Source organism: Ursus arctos, unplaced genomic scaffold (assembly GCF_023065955.2).
Source record: "Ursus arctos isolate Adak ecotype North America unplaced genomic scaffold, UrsArc2.0 scaffold_37, whole genome shotgun sequence".
Taxonomy (NCBI): Eukaryota; Metazoa; Chordata; class Mammalia; order Carnivora; family Ursidae; genus Ursus; species Ursus arctos.
Genome location: NW_026623053.1, coordinates 14,964,205 through 14,985,647, shown reverse-complemented (window position 1 = coordinate 14,985,647; position 21,443 = coordinate 14,964,205). Strand labels below are relative to the sequence as shown.

Here is a 21,443-nt window from a genome sequence, read left to right as displayed (position 1 = left end):
GGGGAATAACAGCACCTCCTTTGTTTGGCTGTCATGAAGACTAATGAGTTAGTCTAGGTGAAGGGTTTGCAGTGGGTGGTAGCTGCACTTAGCGAGCATTTCCTCAGCGGTGATGACCATGATGGCCGCCCCGTCCCAACGAGACCGCACGCTTGGGGCCCACAGTAGTAGCCCAGCACTAATATGGGCGTCCTGCTGGGAGCACGAGCTAGAGGGAGAACCCCAGGAGCTCAGTTCAGATTTATCAGGACCTACGGCCCGGCCCCTGCATGGGTGTCTCGGTGGGTGGTCGAGCTGTTTCCTCAGGTGGTGGTCACACTGGCCTCTTTGTATTTTGCTCTGTTCCAGTCTTACCTTAGCTTCTAGGCTGTCTGTCCACCAAAGACATTATCGCCCTACGGCTGCCGCCAGCGGCGTTCTGAGACCTGGCTGGGTGGTGACTGGTGGCTCAGGGGAGCTGGGCTTCCCTTCTGCCCTGGGGCCTGCTTGTGGAAAAAAAGCAAATGAAAAATAGTTGCAATAAAGAAGACTGCTCCCGGTAGACAATGCTTCTTTGTTTCTGGGTAAATGATACGGCTTAGGCCTCCTACCGAGGCGTCTGAAATCGGAGCAAGCTGGTTCTCTTTCCAGCTTCTGGAACCCACTCGTGATATTGCTACTCTCCTGTGCCTCAAGTATAGCCTTCCTGAAGACCCTGCCTTTTAAAGGCCTCAGCACGATTCGCCTGTTCCCGTGTGGCTTGCTTTGACAGACAGAGGGGCTACTGGTAAATATTCCAGAGCAGCACCAGGCAGGAGAGAAACTGTGGTCACGGCCCACGCTGGCAGGCTGGGGGAAGTCACATTAGTGGTGAACCTTTTGGGGCCTCTTTTTGCAAAATGAAGGTAACATTAACTGACTTGAGGAAGTATCCTGAGGCTAATGAGATCCTTGGAGAAAGAGCTAAGGACTATCAGGTGATGGTATTTATTGTGTTGACAGAACAGCAATGCTCATTAGATCCTCTGATTTTAAGGCCTGAGGGCTGGTCATCCTTAGGTGGACGGTTCTTCCTGCCTCAACTCCTCCCTCCCGCCCCAGTCCTTCCCTGAAGTTCTGGCGGATTCTCAGGAATGGTTGCCCCTTGGACTGGCAGAGCGGCAGGAATTCTGGGAAGAGGACTGTATTCCAGGAGCCTGGCCTGCCCCTGAGATACAGTGAGGTGAGTCCTGAGAGCCCAAAGATCGGCTGCCCCTCTGCTCCTCACCCGGGCCGACCTGGAAAAGCAGCAACCCACAAATCAGGCCCTGTTTCTTCACTCTGCCCTTTCCGTAAAGTACCTTGCCTCCTGAGAGGCCGGAGCTACTGTCCCCGTCTCCATCTCCCATATCGCGGATGAAAGACGTGGCCCAAGGTACAGCAGACAGGCTGCCAATTGGCGACGTCCACCAGCAGAGCCTGGCTGCTCAGGAAAGCCGTTCTGGTCAACTGCGATTTCTGCAGGTAAAGTTCTCAGTCCGCCAGCAGAGGGTGCCCACAGAGCTCTCTGAAAATGACCCAAACCCGAGGAATGAGAGGAGAAAGACGATTTCCAGTGTCTGTGAGACTGAGGCAAAGTACAGCTCGCCCGCACCTGACATGACCACAGGCACGGGCCAGCGAGGGAGACGGGAGTCTGCTGGGGGAGGGGAGCCAGGGTGGGAGCGTTAGAAATTACCCGAATGGTAGCTAAACAAGTTGCTTCTTGATTTTCAATTGGCAGCTGCCGTTGCACTTTGAGGATTGGCTCAGGGCAAATTTTCATTCCTTGGCAGAACTCCCTTCCCCACCCTTTCCCCATCCTTGTGTACAAAGGAAATGCAAATACATGTAAATATTAGCCTAAGCCACGGGCTCCTTGGAAGGTAAGGCTGCTGCCCCCGCTGCTGCTGCTGCTTAAAAAAAAAAAAATCCTATAATGCAAGTGAAAGGACAGATTTTCTGAGCCACTGCTCCTGCACCAGGGTGAGGCCTCTGAGAGAAGAAACGGCGAAGCCATGGTTCTCTGAAGAGAGGGCCTTGTGCTCAGCGTGCCTGGAATGAGAGGAGCGACGGGGCCTGGCAAGCAGCCTGGGTCTGGCCTCCCTGGGTCTCCAGGGCCTGGCACGATGACTGGCACACAGTAGGTGCCTGTGGAGGTTTGTTGAATGAGTGAGCGAGTGAATGGGGAGTAAGCTGGAGTGGGTGGCTCGAGGCCTGGGCTGGCTGGGAGCTTTCACCAGGGCGAGGGGAGAGCTGGGAAAGGGGTGAGGGTTGGTGGTGGAGGTGGGTGTGGGGTGAGCAGTATGGAAGGGTGACTTGCCAGGGAGGAGAGGTCCCATGTTCTGGTTTGCCTCAACCTCAGGCCTTTCCTGTGGATGTCCCAGACTCCAGAACAAAATGTTTTGACTTTATCCCATATAGCTGGTCAAACTACCCAGTGGCCCCATTCATTCGTAAGGTCTACTCATTTACAGGGATGGAGCAGCAGTGGGGACCCTGGCAGTTACCCTGTGTCCCCACTCCAGAGACCCCAGTCTCCTTTAGCCATTCCTTGGTGAACTGGGGGAGTAAATGTTGGAGAAAGTGAGCATACTATTAATACTGGGCAGGGCTTTGGCTCTCGGGAAACCCAGCCAGTGTGGAAATGGGCTTAGGGACTGGATGCTGGGTAATTGGGCCATTGATCCCTCCGGACAAGTGTGGGCAATATGTGTGTATATACTGTGTGTGTGTGTGTGTGTGTGTATGCGTGTGTGACTCTGCAAGCATGAGAATGGGTTGCAATAATGCCTTGCCCTTGATGTCACAAATTACCACAAACTGGGTGGCTTAAAAGAACAGAAATGTATTCTTTCACAGTTCTGGAGGCTACAAGTCTGAAATCAAGGTGTCGGCAGCGATGGTGTCTGCTGGAGGCTCTGGCGGAGAATCTGGTCCATGCTTCTCTCCTACCTTCCGGTGGCTGTCAGTAATCGTTGGCATTCCTCTGCTTCTAGATACATTGCTTCCATCTCTGCCTTTGTCTTCACATGCTATTCCACGGTCTCTACAGTTCTGTTTCTGTCTCTTATAAGAATAAGGGATTTAAGGTTCACCCTAATCCAGGTTGATCTCATCTAAAGACCTTTACCTTAATTAAATCTGCAAAGGCCAAATAAGGTTATATTCTGAGGTTCTGGATGGATATATCTCTTGGGGGAACAGTACAAAGAAGACACTAATGTGTTTATTGCTGGATTACCCCCCTGGTGGACCACCCATGTGCTTAAATAGGAACAAATAGGGGTACTGAGAGCCAAAGAGATTGATTTTGTTTTTGAAAGAATTTGGTATTTCAAAAAAGAAATGAAGTCCTTGTGGAAAAAATATGATTTAGGATTGTTTTGAATTCTAATTTCATATTGAAATGGGAGAAAGAAATCATACTTCCACTGCCTGGGGTCTCTAAAGGTGTTAAGGGAATTAGTGAATTATACATAGGTCAGTATGGTGAGAAGGTAGAATGTGAAAGAGTGTTGTTGTTGTTGTTGGTGGTGGTTTTATTCTCTGTGGTGTCTTGTAGTTATTGAGGCCACTGGTGACCTTAGCAGGAGAAACCACCATATTGTTCACCGTCAGGGGGTTGGGGTTGAGGAGTGAATGGAGGTGAGGAGACTGTTCGTGTGGCTATCTTCTTGCCGAGAGCTTGCTTGTGAAGTGAGAGAAAAGATTTAGTGGTCTCAGAGACGTGGTCTGTGATCTTAGAAGGTTAATTAATAATCTGCCATTTGTGCTTGCTACAATTAGCTTGAATTGCTGCCAGAACTTCTTAGGGATGGTATCCACTGGCGACGTCTCTTAAATAGTGCAAATGGAGGTTGCTAACCAGGCCCAAAGCTTCCGCCCAGGTACCTTCATGTCCTGGGTAGAGCAGCACTTGAGCCCCGAATTCAAGAGCTTGACAATTTCATCGCCACACCAGTGTCCTCTCTGTCCTTTGTACGGCTGTTTGCCCTGCCCGCGTGCTCTTCTTCCTCCATCACCTGCTTATCTGTTAAAGCTCAGCTGGAATATTCCCTGTTTGTTCTACCCTTCCCCCATGATGTTCCTCAGTCTTTAGAACCCCCACAGCACCCTTAAATTGGGGACATAGCATTTATCATGGTACTACGGAATTCCTAAATTTTCTGCCTCTTCCATGACATCATTGAGATCAGGACCCCTGTCTTTCCTTTTCCCGGTCCTCAGCTCCTCACACAGAACTGGGTATTTAGTATGAGTTCAATAAATGTTCACCGAATACATGAGTTTGCGGTTAATACATTACCATTCAAACAGTGAGTATGTCTGAGGGAGAACACTGTTGGGTGTCTGGCAAAGGGATGCAGCCAGGAGAGAGAAAGGGAGGGAAATGGGGCACTCGTTAACAGCATCCATTATCCACTTCCATTACTACTTGAACCCAGGTTTGTGCGGCCGTGGCCTCAGAGGAAACTCACCCTTCCCGGGCCTCATTGGGTGGGTCTGATTGGACTGCAGGTAATCACATTCCTGTGGCCAGAGGTTGATTTGGGAATGGGCATTACACCCAATTCTGGCCAGCGAGACATGGGAGACTTCTGAGAAATGTTTTCTTGCTCCTAAGAGAACAAAAGAGATGTTGTCTCTTCTTTCTCAGGGTGTTGTCATGTCGGAGGGGAGAGCTGGCATTACTGAAGCCATCTTGCCATCAGCTTGAGATGGAGAAGATGCCCGAGGACGGCCGAGCAGAAAGATGGTAAGACCCTGGATCTGTGATCACATGGCTGGGCCACTGAAACTGCCTACCCAACCCTCCGTCCCTTAAGAATTACAGTTATCGCGATGGATGCATTTCCTTATTGTTTAAAGATGCTTGAATCTGTTTTTATGACTTGAAGCCAAAAGCATCCTAACTGAAACAACTTGCCGTATAATAAATATTCATCAAATATAACTCGGTTTTAAAGTGATGGCCTTAGAAACAAAAGAGCATGTTTCCCGAGACCCTGTCTTGCACTGGGATTTGGAAAAGTAAAATATGATATTCCCGTGGTCTTCTCCTTATAGGCCCAAGGTTATTTCATTTATTTGCCTATGCCAAAATTTCTTTTTCTGGAAGATTAAGAAAAAATTGGTCATGAGCTATCTGAGGGAAAGTAAACAAAATAATAAGATGCAGAGAAGAAACCTTGTTGCTTTGGGGAGATATATAAGTAAAGCTTTAAAAACTGTGTACAATTAATTTTATTTAAGTTCCTAAAACATTAAAACAGGGTACCACTGGCTCATAAACAGAGAAATGACAGAATCCATGTCAAGAAGTAGAACCCAAAACATACAGGGATTTAGCATATGATAAAGGTCTCATTTCAAATCAGTGGGGAAAACTAGATGTTTTATCAACGGTGTTTGGACAACATGGTAGCCAGCTATCACAACGAATGCATAAATAAAATTGGAGCCATACCTCACACTTTACCAAAGGAATTCGAAATGGGCCAAAGATTTTAAATATAAAAATGTGAAACCATAAAAATATGAAAAGACGTATGGACTATTTTCTTTTTGTAATTTATGACCAAAGAAAACCTTTTAAAATATGACACAAATTATAGCAGTTATAAAATAAAATATTGAAAGATTCAACCATATTTTTAATAACGTACATGCAAAAACAACCATAAGGGGAGTCAAAAGTCATTGGACAAATTGGGAAACATATTTGCAATTCATTGCTCCATATCAGTAAGAAAAAGACCAACAACGCAATACAAAAGTGGGTAAAGGATATTGTGTTAGGTGACATGGATTGGCAATTTGGCAGTTATCTATCAAAATTACAAATATATATAATCTTTGATCCAGTGATTTTACTTACAGGAATTATTTATAAAATTCTATTAGTAGCAACTCTATTGAATTACAACATACTCCTAGATGTGGAAATCACTTGTTGAACAAGGTTATTCATTGCAGCATTGTTTGTAGTATTGAAAAATTAGAAATAATGGAAGTGATCACTAACCAGAGACTGCTTAGACAAATGATACTGTGTTAATATAATGGATTATTACTCATCATGGAGAAAGACTGAGGAGCTCTTTGTGTACTGGTGTGGAGAGAACTCTGGTATATATTAAGTAAAAAAAGTAAGGAATGGAACAGAATGGTGGATTACTATTTGTAGAAATAAAGGCTGGTGAGAGGTGGGGTGTCTGGGTGGTGAAGTTGGTTGGAAGAGTCTTGATTTCCACTGGGGTCCTGATGGGGTCATGGGATCGAGCCCGGCATTGGGCTCCATGCTCAGCATGGAGTCTGCTTGAGATTCTCTCTCCTGTCCCCCTCCCCCCCAAATCAATCAATCTTAAAAAAAAAAAAAAAAAGATGGTGAGAGGTGCCTTGCACAAATTTACTTATATATTTCTGCAAGGAAACGTAGGAAATCAGTGACACTGATGCCTGTAGAGGGGAACTGGAGGGCTGGAGTATGCGGGGGAGGGAGGTCTCACCGTGTAAAAATGTATGCCTTTGACTTATGAACTATGTGAATAGATTACCTATTCCAATTCTAAACAAATAAATTACACTTAAAAAGGTATTTGAAAAGCAAGGAGGAGAGATAGACAAACTCTTAATGCTTTCAAAATGAAAACTAAAAATGAGGAACTGTAAATCTAATTTAATAAACGCAGGACACCCATACCCAGCATCTCCACCTTCTTCAGCTCTCTACCAACCTCAGATAGGCTGGGGTTTGATTTGCCAGCCCTAAGTCCCCTCCCTACCGCTTCTCATTCCTCCTGCCCCCAAGGTCAAGCTCTCTGCTGGGGATTCACCTCTATGCTTCTGCCTTCTTCATACCCAGGGCAGAGCACTAAGCTGTTAAGGGCATCCTACTTTCCTCTGCTGGGTACAAGTGATGGGTACAATTGTTTGTCTGAAGGGTGGGTGAGTAGTTGAGACACTTAGTTTTAGAAAATTAGACTGAGTCAGAAGAAAATGAAAGCAAGTCAAAGTAGGAGGTTTTCACCCGTCAAGTACTGTAACAGGGTGGGTGAGAGGAAATGATAATAAACCGTGGAAAGGGGACCCACCTACTCGCCACACTTTGGCTGAATTTTTCTATAGTTGATGCTTTATTAACATCGGAGGGGATTTGATGACTTGTCATATTCAGTCCCGACTACTGAAATGAAAAGGATAGAAAATGAAAAGTATGGAAAATGAAAATCAATTGCATCCTTTAATTTTAGTCATCCCATTCCTGGAGCATATTGAATACTACTTTGGGTTCTTTCATCGTTCAGGTTATTAATAACAAAGAACCAAAGTATTTCACATTCCTAAAGAGCCTTTCATCTCAAAGGAGCCAATGTAATTCACTAATTCAGTTACCTGAACTACATTTGGTAATTATTTGAGGATCACTTCACCCAGGGGTGAATTTCAACGAGTTGTGTGACACAGCCAACAGTCACTTCATTCTCCAGTCAGTGAGAAAGAAAAATGAATAGCTAATGGGGATGTCCTCCTGAAGGATTTGCCCAGTGAAAACTTCAGGGAGATGGATGCTGAAAGAATGTAATTAACTGCCCGAAATTAGTACCTCCACTCTTACTCAGGGTTTCCTGACCTCTTTACTAGAGTCAGGGTGGAGAGGTGTCTTATCTCAGAATGGGGCTCTCTAGCAGCCAGGAGACCTGTGAGCAGCAGTCACTCCATTGCTATATTTTTTTTTGAGTGGTTATAAATGGTATTGTATTTTTAATTTGTGTCCACATATTCAGTGTAAGACTATAGAAATGCAATTAATTTTTCTATGGTTACAATTGATTTTTGTGTGTTGATCTTGTATCTGTGATCTGGCTGAACTTACTAGTTTGGGGAACGTTTTTTTCAGATTCCTGGGGATTTCTATGTAGACTATGATGGCATCTGCAAATAAGGGCATTTTTAGTTCTTACTTTCTTATCTGTATTCCTCTATTTTCTTTTCTTGCCTTATCGAGCTGGCTAGATCACAGGAATAGCAGTGGTGAGAGCAGACAACTTTTCAGACCTCTTTACCTTGTACCTGATCTTTTTTTTTTTTTTAAAGATTTTATTTATTTATTTGACAGAGATAGAGTCAGCACAAGAGGGGGGAATGGCAGAGGGAAAGGGAGAAGCAGGCTCCCCGCTGAGCAGGGAGCCTGACGTGGGGCTTGATCCCCAGACCCTGGGATCATGACCTGAGCCGAAGGCAGACACTTAACAGACTGAGCCACCCAGGTGCCCCCACTTGTGCACAATCTTAGGGGAAGAACATTCAGTCTTTTACAATTTGTTAGCTATAGGTTTTTTGCTGATGTTCTTTATCAAATCGAGGAAGTTTCCTGCTATTCCTACTTTTCTGAGAGTTTTTTAAATCATGAGTAGGTGTTGAATTTTTATCAAATGTTTATTCTGCATCAGTTGATACGGTCACAAGGGATTTTTTCTCTTTATTAATGTGGGTGACTACATGGATTGGTTTTTGAACATTGAACCAGACTTGTATCTGTGACTAGCAGTTATTCTAATACTACCTATTTTAAAGTTCATTTATAAGGAATAGTGTCTCAGTTATTTGACCCTGAGGGGTGGGGGGAGAAGAGAAGTTAAGTAGCTGGAGCTTTTCCAGCCAAGGGCATGTGGCTTGATCCACTTTACTGAATCTAGTAAGTCTTTTTTCTCTCTTCCATCTACTCTGCTATTACCCGGAGGTCGGGAAATTGCCGGCAGCATGACACCTGCCCATTACCCTCGAGGCTGGTTATTAGAGAGTGTAACATGGAGTCTGGCTGCTGTGAAAGCTTATGTTTGTGGGAACATGTTCATTAGCCGCTGCTGTCCCAGAAAGAGTGAGCTCCCGCCTCCCTTCCGTATGCCAGACAGCATGTGAGTGCATTTGAATGGCAGAAGGTAAATCATATCTAAAATCCTAGTGGAGAAGGAGTCAGGAAGATAGGGTTTTAAGTCTTCCAACCCCTGTGATCCAGGGAGGAGTATAGAAAAGAGGCAGAAATAGATGCAGAGGGCCAAGAGACAAAGTTGAGCATCCCATCTGCCTCAGTGAGTCTGATAGGAAACAGACCTTCCGTCTACTCTTCTTAATTACTCTGCAAATTCTTCTCTTTAACTTTAATGTCATCTTTCCTCTTTTATTTCCCTCATCATCAGTCAAAAACCTACTCAGAAGGATGCATTTGCAAAGGTGGAGTTGGAGTGGAAAAGAGAGAGGTACGATGCAATGCGATAGGATATCTGCTATTTTAATGACCTGTTTGAATGAGGTGTGCTTGTTTGGAGATGTTTGAGAAGATGAGAAAGAAAGAAAGGCAGACAGAGCTTAACTATTTCCAGAAGAGTCTAGATTTTGGCAGCTGGGAGTGGTCTGAATGGGCGCATATGTAGCCTGGAGATAGTGTGCAGAGTGAGCAAGCATTAATTAAGGACAGGGCTCATGAGCCTGGGGGCTCAGCAATGGGACATGACCCCAACAAAGTGAGAGGAACAGACGGGCAATGATCATGTTCAGAGAAACAGAGCCAAGGACTTGAGTAGGATAAGCTGCAGCTTGATTGGCAAGTCAAAGTTGAAATCAAGTCGGTTGGGAAGGAGAATTTGGAGTCAGGGGCTGGGACGGCTCCAGGACCTCTGGTGGAGCGGGTGCCGGTCCTCAGCCCTCCGCTGCTGCTTATTATTTGAGGTGGCATGGTGTGCAGAGGAGCCTTCTATAACCAACGAGCCTTGTGTGTATCATGTTTGGGGATTTGAAGCGATTTCTGTGGATGGATGAGGGGTTCAGCCAGACGGATTCTGATTTCCAAGATCCCAAGATCTTCGTAGTTTAGCTCTTTCTCCAAGGCCCAGGTAAGATGTTCTGCTAAGAGATAGTGTGATTAGAAGTCAGTTGTGTGAAACTCCCTGCCTCCCCTCCCCTTCCCCTTCCCTTCCCCTTCCCTGTTCCCCGTTCCCCTTTCCCCGTTCCTGTTCCGGTTCCGGTTTCCTTTCCCCTTCCCAAAATCTCAGTTGGGAACTTTTTCCCATGTGGAAGACTACTGAACCCTTGAATAAAGAAGTACACTAAGGGTGTGGGTTAGGGTGGTCAGGGCTATGGGAGGTAACAAGAGCCAGTGAGTGACAAAATGCCTTCCTTATGGACACAGCTCCCTAGACTCCTCCAGTGTCTATGTACCACCTCAGAGTGCAGCTGTACATGGCTCTCCGGCTCGTTAGTTATTCTTCAGAGGGTTAGAGCGCAGCTTGAAGGTGTCGGGGGTGACCGATTTATTCCTACACGCATCAGGGCATTCTGCGCTGCTCCGTGGCCCCCCACTGCTCCTTTAGGCTGGTCTACAGGTGTGAGATATTGGTCTCAAGAAGCTTGGAACTGGCATCATCAGATCCATGGGCGATGTTAGAAAAGAATAGTCTCGAGCAGCGGTACGCCCCGTGTCCTTCTCAATACAAAGGACTAAACGTTTTTCCATGCCAGTGATTTTCAAATTCTTTTGGCCTTTAAATTCTTTTCCCCCCTCCAAATGAAATCTTACTTGGAAACTCAATATAAAAATCAAATAGAGGAATTGTTCTGATTGAATATTGAGCATTCGATACCCATCTACTTACCCCTTACTCCTTTGGACTACCTCCAGAAATTTTCTAGGGCTTCAGTAAGCAGAATATTAAAATCACTGTATTATGTGTTCTTTAAAGCTGGTTCATACTCTTACTCAATTTCAAAGAGGAAGAAACTGAGGCATGAAGGGGCTAAAGAGCTGAACTTTGCCAAGAGCATGCGGTGTGTTTGTACCAGTCAGGAGCTGTACTTGGCCGGTCTGAAAATTGATTTAAGCAACACGGAATGTTCTTTTCGTCTCATCTACTAAGATGTCCAGAAGTGAGCAGTGTAGGGCTGGTGTGGCGGGGCCATGAGCTTTTTGGGGATCCAAGGTCTTTGCAGCTCGCCGTCCCACAATCCCTAGGGCGAATCTTCATCCCATGTTTATAGTATGATTTCTAGAACTCCAGCCACTTGATCCCAGCATCTGAAAGATATAGAAAGAGGCACAGAAGGGGCCTGCCATCTGAGTCAGCCCCTTTAAAGGGGGCTTTCTAGAAAGCCTCGATGTCTTTTACTTACATCTCACTGGTCATAAACTGAAGCTGGGCATTCTGTCAGTCCTAACAATAAGGGAGCTCTGGCAGTGAGGGAGGCGAGAACTGCTATCGGGTGGGCAACGGATGGTCCACCGCTAATGTGACACCCCTACCCTCTAAGTGAGCACATGTCTTGGATTTCGGATTAGTTCCAATTGCAGAAAACCTGCGTGTTCTTCTCCTAAACCCACAAAGTCAGTATTTTGGCACCTAAATGTATATTTTTCCTATTCAGAAAAGGCTCCAATATCCTTTGTCAGATACATTTGTCCTGAATTTTATTGTAGAAAACGAACTGTTGATAAAATAACTGAATTTGTTATTTGCTCAAATTGCTTGACACATGTCCTTTCAAAAAAAGATATTGTTCATGTTTTGGCTTCTCTTCAAGTGGCAGGTGGAAAGGTGTAGGTTAGTAATACATGGGGTTGGTGAGCAAAAGTGGGAGCCGGATGATTCCTCAGGGCACGCTCATCCCCATCCTTTGCCCCTTTACTACATGGAGGTCTTCACTGACTTCTCACTGAAGTATTGCCATTCCCTGCTTTCCTGTCCACCTGATCACGGGGGACCAGGCACTACTGGTGCACGCTGAGCCGCCCCTGCCTGCGGGGTGGGGTGGTGCGGGGGACGAATAGTGGACGTGGATCTGGGCTCAGCTCTGTCCCTTCCCAGGGGCCTCGCCTTGACCCTCAGGCAAGCCCCTTCATTCCTCCAGGCCTCCGTTCCCTCTTCAGTAAGATCCGGGGTTAGGCTAGATGAGCTCTTGTGGACACCTGCCAAGTCAAACACTCTGATTGTATCTCCTGCTCCCGTCCCCCTTCCCTTGCCCTCCCTTGGATTGGAATGTGACCTGCAAATGTTGCCAGTTGCTGGGCAAGGGCTCTTCAAAGTCACCGGTCCCTTTTCTGCCACCAGGAAGAATTGTGATAAAAACCAGCCTGTTTTCTTGAAGTTTCACTGAAGAAGATTTGTTTTCCAGACTCTAGGAGGTTTTCTTACTGTAGGTCTTTAACTAAAATGCCTCCAGTTGTAATTCAAAGCCTGTTGGCTTTTGCCCTGTTGTTTGTATGATTCCTGTCTGGTTATTCAGAGGAAAACTTCAGACAAAATCAAAATTGCAGTAAGATGAAGAACATTTTCCACAGGAAGATACAGGATCCAGATTTCTCATTGTCTATTCATGAGTTCACTTATTAGCTCATTCAGTTGACTGAGAAACCTGGGTGCCTACGTGCAAGTCACACGTGGAAAATGTGGGCTTCCCCCCTGACCTGGTCTATGCTGTAGATCAAAGTGCCATTATGTGCCAGGCCCTGTCCCATGTGTGTCACATTCTTAGCTAATCTTTACAACATCCATATAATGTAGGCATTTATTATGGAATTTTATTGCTCTTGTCTGCCCTCTCTTTAGACTAGAGGGGCTACACAATACCCCTTCCGTTATCATTTATTTACTTAATTTGGGGGGCACCTATTAGGTTCTAGGCATTAGGGTTATGACAAAATAAGACAGAAAGGGTTTAGCCGACAGGCTTGCCAATCTGTTAATCATAGCGCTTCGACTGCTTCTAAGTATATGACCCAAGCTTGGCCCATCCTGGAACTTTGTGTCTTTTTTGATAGTGATTGGGCTGGGGGTTGGGAGAATGACCCAGGCAGGGACAGTTAGAGTTTTTATATGCCAAATGGTCTGATTCTTGTTGCTGGCAAGGACAAAGTTTCTCTTCATCCACTTGAGCCCTAGATTCAGATATATATGGTACCTACTCCACTATTATGCTTTCCAGTTTCATAAACCAATAAGATCTCTCTCTGCTTGAGCCATTGGTTTGAACCATATAAAATTGCCACTTTTTTTTTTTCAGATTGGACATCATTAATTTCAACTGGTTTGACGTAATGATTTGAATTTCTGCTGCCTATAATTGAAAGAGTCCTGACAAATCTGGTAGTATTGTTATCTCCGGTGTAGATTAGGAAAATGAGGCTAGGACTATTTATTTACCCCAGGTCATTTGGCTATTAGGCAGAGCAAGAACTAAAACCCAGGCACCTTCAAAGCCTATGTTCTTGATTACTCTGGTACCATCCCATAAAGTCAGACAAGGACTGAAGAGAAGAGACTTCTACTCAAGGAGTGGTCCACAGGCAGTTGTCTACCAGCAAACTCTGCTAATGAACCAGAATGTAAACAAACTATATCTCTAAGCATACCCTTTAAGTTCAGCTGACCTTTTTTTTAAATAGAAAGACGTTCTTGATAAAGTAAGCAGTATGTTGATTTAGATTTTGATGCATGCTCTTTATCCCCCTTGGGTTGGCATCACACTGAGGACCATTACTTGGAGGGCCACTGGTAGAGCACTGTTGGGTTTGCTGCCCAGCTGACAGCCATCTTACTGTCTCTGGAGACTTCCACACAGGGTGTGTGGGTATCATGTGACCTTGTCCCTCTCTTCTGTTAGTCATAACTAATTTGTTTAGGTCATTTGTTTGAGTCAAGCTAGACCCACCAGATTTTCTTGTCTAAGAATATGGAATCTTAAGGGGCGCCTGAGTGGCTCAGTTGTTAAGCATCTGCCTTCGGCTCAGGGTGTGATCCGGCATTCTGGGATCAAGCCCCACATCAAGCTCCTCTGCTGGGAGCCTGCTTCTTCCTCTCCCACTCCCCCTGATTGTGTTCCCTCTCTCGCTGGCTGTCTCTCTCTCTAATAAATAAATTTAAAAAAAAAAAAGGAATCTTAAAAAAAGAGACAAAGGAACCAGGAGATGCTAGTTGGTGAGCTCCAAAAATAGAAGAAGGAGCCCAGAAACTCTTGTTTTCATGTCTCTGGAGCTGGTGTGATTCTTGATGTCTGAGGAGTGGCTGTTCAATCTTACATCTTATAAGGTTATGAATATCCTTTTGAGTAAATTCCCTTTTGTCTTAAGCTAGCCAGAGCTGGTTTCAAGAGAACTTTAATACTATTGAAAAATATAGTGAAGACCACGTGTTCATGACTCAGAATTCTATTTGTAATTTCAATTATTAGTTAGCCTGTATGACACCGTCCTCCATAATTCTAGTTCTCAGTAAAAGCTGGGAACGTTGCTACCTGAGCTGAGGGCTCCGCTATGAAATGGAAACAAAGATGTACATAATCAATTACCCCTGGTGACTAAAGTAACTCTGATAAAGACTAACATCTTAATTAAAGCAAATAAATAATCAACCTTTGTCTGTTTAACTATAGATAAATAAGACCCAAATGAATAAATTAACTCATTGCTGGCTTTAGGAGCATGACTACTCTGGGCTCGAGCACGCCCGTCTGCTCATCTAGCTGGCTTTCAAACAATGACCATGTGCTCTGGGAAAGCCAGCATTATCTCCACCAGCTAAATGCAAACAGCAATTGCTTGAATTCATATTTGGTTTTTGGAAAAAGGAAAAAACAAAAACAGTGGAGACACAACCCAAATCTTCTCGTTACTTGGCCACATCTTTTCAGATGCCATATTTGATTTAAAAAAAAAAATATTTGGCTGCCTCCTGAGATCATTTCACTATTTGAAGTTGCAAGTCCAGATAGAAGCAAGTCCCCTCCAACTTGGTGAAGGAAACAGTGAAAATGGAGGTTCGAAGATGCATCCTCAGCATCCCCTAGAAGGGGCTGCCTGGAGTGATTGCAGGAAGAGAAGGAAGCATGCACGGGTGCCTGCAGCTCTTCCTTCAAGGGAGGAAAAACAGTGCTGGAAGGTGTTGGGGAGGCTTCAAAGCTTGAAGCTTTCAGCGTTTATTTCTGAATCCAGACCATTGTCTCCTCTGTGCTTACCTCAAATCTCTGTGATCTTGATTTTGAATAGGATATCTATTTTTAAAGGGTATCCAAATGCTATTAGGATAATTCTTGCATTCCTTTGCTCTTTCTATTTAAAAATTAAAGTGCTTATAGTAATAGATATCTCTACCAGTAGAGCCAAGAGGGTCACCTACAAAGGCTCTCTGAATAGAAAAAACCTTGAACCTGAGATTCAAATATCTATGCTTATAATTCTCTACATATAAAACCTCTTCTTAGTCTCTGTTTACATTCTAATGATTTAGGTGCAGAGTTCTTTTTTTCTTAATTGTATTGCTGGACATATATTAAGCATAATCTATAAGATTTTCAATGTGATATCATACATCCAGCATTTTTTATTGTACTAAATTTCAGGGCTAATTTAAGTTTAAACTCTTTATTTTAGAAAATCAGTAACAGCAACTAATTAGCACATCTCATTCTGGATGTATTTGCCAACCAATTTCAGAGACTCATTTGCCTGTTAAGAGATTTTATTGAACACCAGCACCACAGACTCTCCTTTTTTTCTAGTAAACAGCTCATGCTTATTATCTTATTACAGGAATGCCACTGGTTAAATCAGGCTCTGAATATAAATAGCCATATTACTGCCATCAGGCATCAATGTTTATTTAGTGGCTGTGAGTCATGCATACCTCTTTGATCGGGTTTGGAATGAGCCGTTGCAGTTTTTGTTCAAAAAGGTTATTTGCAAAGGCTACAGAAGTATCAGTTAGATTAAACATGAAATTAATCAGTGTGGAATTTTATCAGCCATTTCTGCCACCAAACACCAGGTGTCAAGAGCATGTGCAAATGAGGGTTGAACATAATGAAGCTAGGGGACAGCTTAGTAGGGAGGTCAGAAAACATTCCAAGAGGTCTACCATGCTTAGGAAGGGAAGATGGAGGGGGGGTCAGGAAGGAGGGTGGGAGGGAGGGAGGGAAGAAATGAAGGAAGGGAAGGAGGGAGGGTGGGAGGGAAGAAGGAAGGAAGGAAATATTGAAGGCCTACCGAATCATCTGGAACTCATGGGCAGTTTCACACTGCGTATCTCATAGCGCAGTATATGGAAAGAGAGTCAGGTGACCTGGGTTAGCCTGAGCTCTGCCCTGTCCTACCCAGTGATCTTTGGGAAAACGTCTAATGCACACATGCATTACCAAGCATACATATAGAACATATGATAAACTTGTACAAAAGCGTATTTTCCACATCAACGTTTCTCGAGACTAAAGGTATCAGAGAGCGAGAGACCCAGGATAGCTGTCATATGGTTTTAGCTGATGATACTGTGTTGGCGGGGGAGATGAGGCCCTTTGACTGGAGGGCTCATTTAAACTGGGTCCATTCATTCCTTCAGCATTTAGTGGGTGCTGCAGCCTGTCAGGCATATGTGCGGAGAGAGGCCTGTGAATAATTATAACATACCATGTTGAGTGCTGTGATGATTGCCACTATAAATTCCTGGTGACCTCACTCTCAAGCAGCCCTCATCACTGCTCAGCCAGTACGCGGCATTTCTGCCTGGCAACTTTCCTGCCACTGCCTCAGTGCCTATTTCTGATGTTCTCCACTGTCTTCAGGCTTCCGACTTTCCCTGAGTTCGTCTTCCTCTCAGCAGATGATCTAACCTTCCTTACAGTGAAAATGAATTCTCCTACATCCATACTCATCCTCTCCTTCTCCCTCATTCTCTTCAGAGGGAATGTCTTCCCTCTTCTCGGAGGCAATCCTTCTAAAACCTGTCATTTTGGACCCTGTCTCTTCTCAGGGTCCTTTTTCTATGCAGACTCTTCCCTTCTTCTCTCTCAACTGGCTCTTTGCCATCAGCAGATAAAAATGCTTAGTGTTTTCCAATTAAAAAAAAAAAGTCTTCCTTTGAAAGTACCTCTCTGCAGGAATCTTCCTTCCTAGTCACAGATAAGCTGCTGCTTCTTTTTTTAAAAGACTTTATTTATTTATTTGACCGAGAGAGAGAGAGCGAGAGAGAGAGAGAGAGCACAAACAGGTGGAATAACAGGCAGAGGGAGAGGGAGAAGCAGGCTTCCTGCTGAGCGGGGAGCCAGATGTGGGGCTTGATCCCAGGACTCTGGGATCCTGACCTGAGCCAAAGGCAGATGCTTAACCAACTGAGCCACCCATGCGCCCGATAAATTTCTTGAAAGAATTGTCCACCTAGAATTCTCACTTCCTCAGGTTCCACTTCATCTTGGGTCAGGTTGTCTGGGAGACTCTGACCCAGAGATGTGCATGCAGGTGGTATATGGGGTGGGTGCTCTAGAAACTACCCTGGGAGTGGGATTGGCAATGTGGATACAACAGGGGCACCATTCAATTCTAGGGAACTCTGGAGCTGGCATGGCCTTTCAGAGATGACCTGAACTGAGGCAAAGGGGACAGGCCTCTGTAACCCCACATCACTGTGTCATTGGACGCACACGGCAGGTGTATCCCTTGGGCAAGGCAGCTTCCTTTGATAAAGGGTTATTCTTGGAGAAGGATCTGGCCATGGGCCGCCAGCAGGCAACAGTCCTGGCAGCTGGGAGAGTGAGTGCTTCATTCCTAGAGGGGGTTTCTGGGTGGCATATCCCGGCGCACGCTGCTTACCCAGCCTTCTATACCCTGGCTTTCTCTTGAGCTCTAGACTCCGGCTACATTCAGCTGCCTGTCGGACATTGCCATATGGACATCTCTCAAAAGCAATGAAAGATAGAAGATAACCTGTGAGAGTTATCCGTTCTCTCCTTTGTGGATTGCTTCAGGCTCTGTTTGTTCTTTGCAGCCCTTTTGAGGAGTCTTGTGTGCTGAATACACACGCGCACTAAGAAAGCTGCTGTCGCTTTCTGCATCTTGTCACGAACCAGGAGCCAGGGCGGCCCCGCAGCTCACTGGTTCTGGCACAGCTGTCCTTGCTCGCTTCACTTTTCTTCATTCTCACTCTCTCGGGCTTGCATCTACCAAATATATTGTTTTGATCTTCACTCTGGTCTCAGGCCTTGCTTTTTGAGGACCTGAGGAAAGACACCACCTTTTCCCCAACGTCCTGCTTTCCAGTAAGTCATACGGATTCCAACTTCTAAAGAATTCTTCATTCTATTCTTCCGTCAACGTCTCCACTGCCACCACCCTTAGGCAAGCACCATCAGCTCCTTTTGGATCGTCAGCTCAGCCTCCAGGCCTGCTTCCTGACAGGCTGTTCCCCACTCGCTAGCCTGACACCAGTAAGAAGGTCATATTAGTTGCAAGAGTGAATGAATACATGAACAAGTGTGTCACGGGGTGCTGCATATTGTAACTGAGCTACTTTATAAAGTTGACATTAGAATTTTTCCTAGAATTTTTTAGGTCGTGTGCAAGTTGGGGTGGGGAGGGGCTGGGGGAGAGGGAGAGAGAGAATCTTAAGCAGGCTCTACGCCCAGCATGGAGCCTGACGTGGGGCTGGATTCCACAACCTCGAGATCATGACCTGAGCAGAAATCAAGAGTGGGATGCTTAACTGACGAAGCAACCCAGGCGCCCCTTTCCTATAATTTTTTAACATTTACACACACTATCTTCCCCTCTGGGAGGGATCACACATTAGTGGGCCATCTGGTGACCTCATAGACAGAGGCTCAAAGGCTTCAAGATAGGAGACTAGAAGTTTTTTTATTTTTAAATTGAATTTTAGTTGAAGTTCCCTCCTTTCCTCCCTCCCTCCCTCCCTCCCTGCCTCCCTCTCTCCCTCCCTCCCGCCTTCTCTTCCTCCCTTCCTTCTTCCTTTGTTTCTTTGTTCATTTGTTTTTTTCTTTTCTAGATTGGGGTAACCCACACAATACTTTTACTCTTCTCTGTTGTTCTTCTATTCCTAAGAGTTCATGGGGTTTTAGGCTAAGTGAATAGTAGCAGATGTGGAGTGCTTAGAGCTGCGTAGGGTACATATTAGGGACAAACTAAGTTTTAGTTATTAGAATTATCATCCTATTATGGATTTTTCCCCTCCTATTTCCTTTCCTCCATTTCCTGAGAGTTAAAATAGTTTAAAAATATTTAAATTTAAAATTGAGTCAGTTCCATTTTCTATATGTAGCTCTCCTAGGAAACAAAATACAGCAGAGATCTAAGCAGTCATCAACCTAAAACTGGCACTGTCCGGGTGAGTTATGTAGTTTCTGTGCAATATGTTTTTGTGGATATAAAATGCAATTTAAACCTCATGATTCTAGAATTAATATTCAATTTAGAAAAGTTAAAAAGTAAAAATAAAACTAGTTTTGCTTAAGCCTTCAAGTTCAAATTATAATTCTTATTTTAAAAATAAATATAATCAATCCAGGGAGGTATTGATTGTAATTTGATTGAGTGGCTAAACAGACCAAATTCCCTAAAACCGTCTGTGTTATTAACATCTCAATTTTTTTTTTTTAGGGTTAACCAGAGCTTTATTTCACTTTTTTTAAGAAGTTACTTCTTTCTTTATTTTTTATTTTATTTTTATTTTATTTTAATGTTTTTTTATTATATTATGTTAGTCACCACACAGTACATCCCTGGTTTTTGATGTAAAGTTCGATGATTCATTAGTTGCGTATAACACCCAGTGCACCATGCAATACGTGCCCTCCTTACTACCCATCACCAGTCTATCCCATTCCCCCACCCCCTCCCCTCTGAGGCCCTCAGTTTGTTTCTCAGAGTCCGTAGTCTGTCATGCTTCATTCCCCCTTCTGATTACCCCCCCTTTCTTTATCCCTTTCTTCCCCTACCGATCTTTAAAATTCCCTTGAACATTTTAAACTGCATTTATAAATTGAGTGTATCTGATAACTTAAAACACTTCTATTGCCCAACCTGCCCACCAAAGGCTTCCCAGCTCTAAAAAAGCTAATTAAGTTAATGAATTGTGGTCCATCTCAAGCTAATCATATACATTCCAGTTTTGCTTACAAACTTTGCATAATTCTCTTTATTTTTCCACTGAAAATCTAGGTCTAAAAGAAATTACTGAGTTATATATTTCAAATTAGAATCAAAGGCCAAATCTATCAAATTCCTGAAAATCTCTTAAACGCTTCAAATACTTCAAATATAAAACGTACACAGATCATTCCTAAATGCACGAACAAACTATTCGTAGCGTTGTTTGGTTTATTTCATCATGTCTATATTTAATTCTAAACATTCCAGAGTAGACAGATAGCTTTTACCATCTCAAGTGAGTTGGTGTTGCTTTTGGCCAAGAGATTTGGCTGGAACCCAGTCGTAAGTTCTGAATGCCTGTCTGGGCACCGAAGGAGATGCTGAGTACCTTTTTAATAGCCACAGTGATAACAAGGGACTCCTTGTCTGTGCCCTCCACACGGGGCTGTTTGCACAGCTGACCTTCTGGTTTCCAATTAGATCATTATCCAGTTCGTTCTTCTGATTTGAGCCTCCAGCTCTGGCTAGTTTACCTGTTGATAGATATTAATTAATCTATTTACCACTGATTAACTTGAAAGTAAAAAAAACTTACTTTTCATGTTTGAATATTGGTTGTTAATCCTAAAGATATTTATACCATCAGGTATACTCTTGTCATTTGTGGGAAAGGAAAAAAAAGATACATTGAACATAATTTAGCACAACTTAGATGATATACACATGTCATTATATCTATATTTATTATTTTATTTAATCTTTTTCACAGTTGTATGATGTAGGCAGGCACAGTTATGTCCATTTGACAGAAGGGAAAACTGAGGCTCAGAAAATTAAGTAACTCTTAAGTCGCAAAGTAGGGATACGAGCCTAGTTCTGATTCCATAACCCGCAGTCTGTGCTCTGTGGGGAACTTTGCGGAAGCCTCCTGAGATTTCTAGCTAGAAAACAAGTTTGGCCACACATGCAGAAGGTTCTTGGGGTTGTATTTCTTAAAAAGTATTTTTCCTGCTATCTTTTTTATAACAAAACAAGTCATGAATAGTTTGGGGTCATGGCTATGAGTTGAACATTTGACACTTGCTCTTCGCTTCTGGGAGGGATCACACATTAGTGGGCCAACTGGTGACCTCATCGGCAGAGGCCAGGGGTCTTTGAGATAGGAGACTAGAATTCTTTTTTTTTTTTTTTAATCGAAGTACAATTGAAGCTAGCTTGCTTGCTTGCTTCCCTTCCCTTCACCCCACTTTCCTTCCCTCCTCTTTTCTCTCCCCTCCCCCCCTTCCCTTCCTTCCTTCTTTCCATTTGGAAATAATTTCAACCTTATAGAATAGTTATAAGAATAGATTTTTAAAAAAAAAAACCCTCTCTATTCACTTCACCCAGATCCACCAGTTGTTAATATTTTATCATTCTCTGAACTATTTCAGAGTGTGTTGCATACATCATACTTCTTCTGAATACTTCAGTGTATATTCCCTAAGAATAAGGATAGTCATTTATACAACCACAGTTCAAATATCAG

General features: G+C 43.9%; 1 non-coding gene across 1 annotated transcript in view; it reads left to right on the top strand.

Annotated features, from left to right (window-relative positions):
- Window positions 1-21,443, top strand: part of LOC113266114 (uncharacterized) — a 151,694-nt gene that overhangs the window by 30,177 nt on the left and 100,074 nt on the right. Inside the window, exon 5 of the transcript XR_008957235.1 lies at window positions 4,658-4,756. This is a non-coding gene — a transcript (uncharacterized LOC113266114). The remainder of the gene's footprint in view (window positions 1-4,657; window positions 4,757-21,443) is intronic.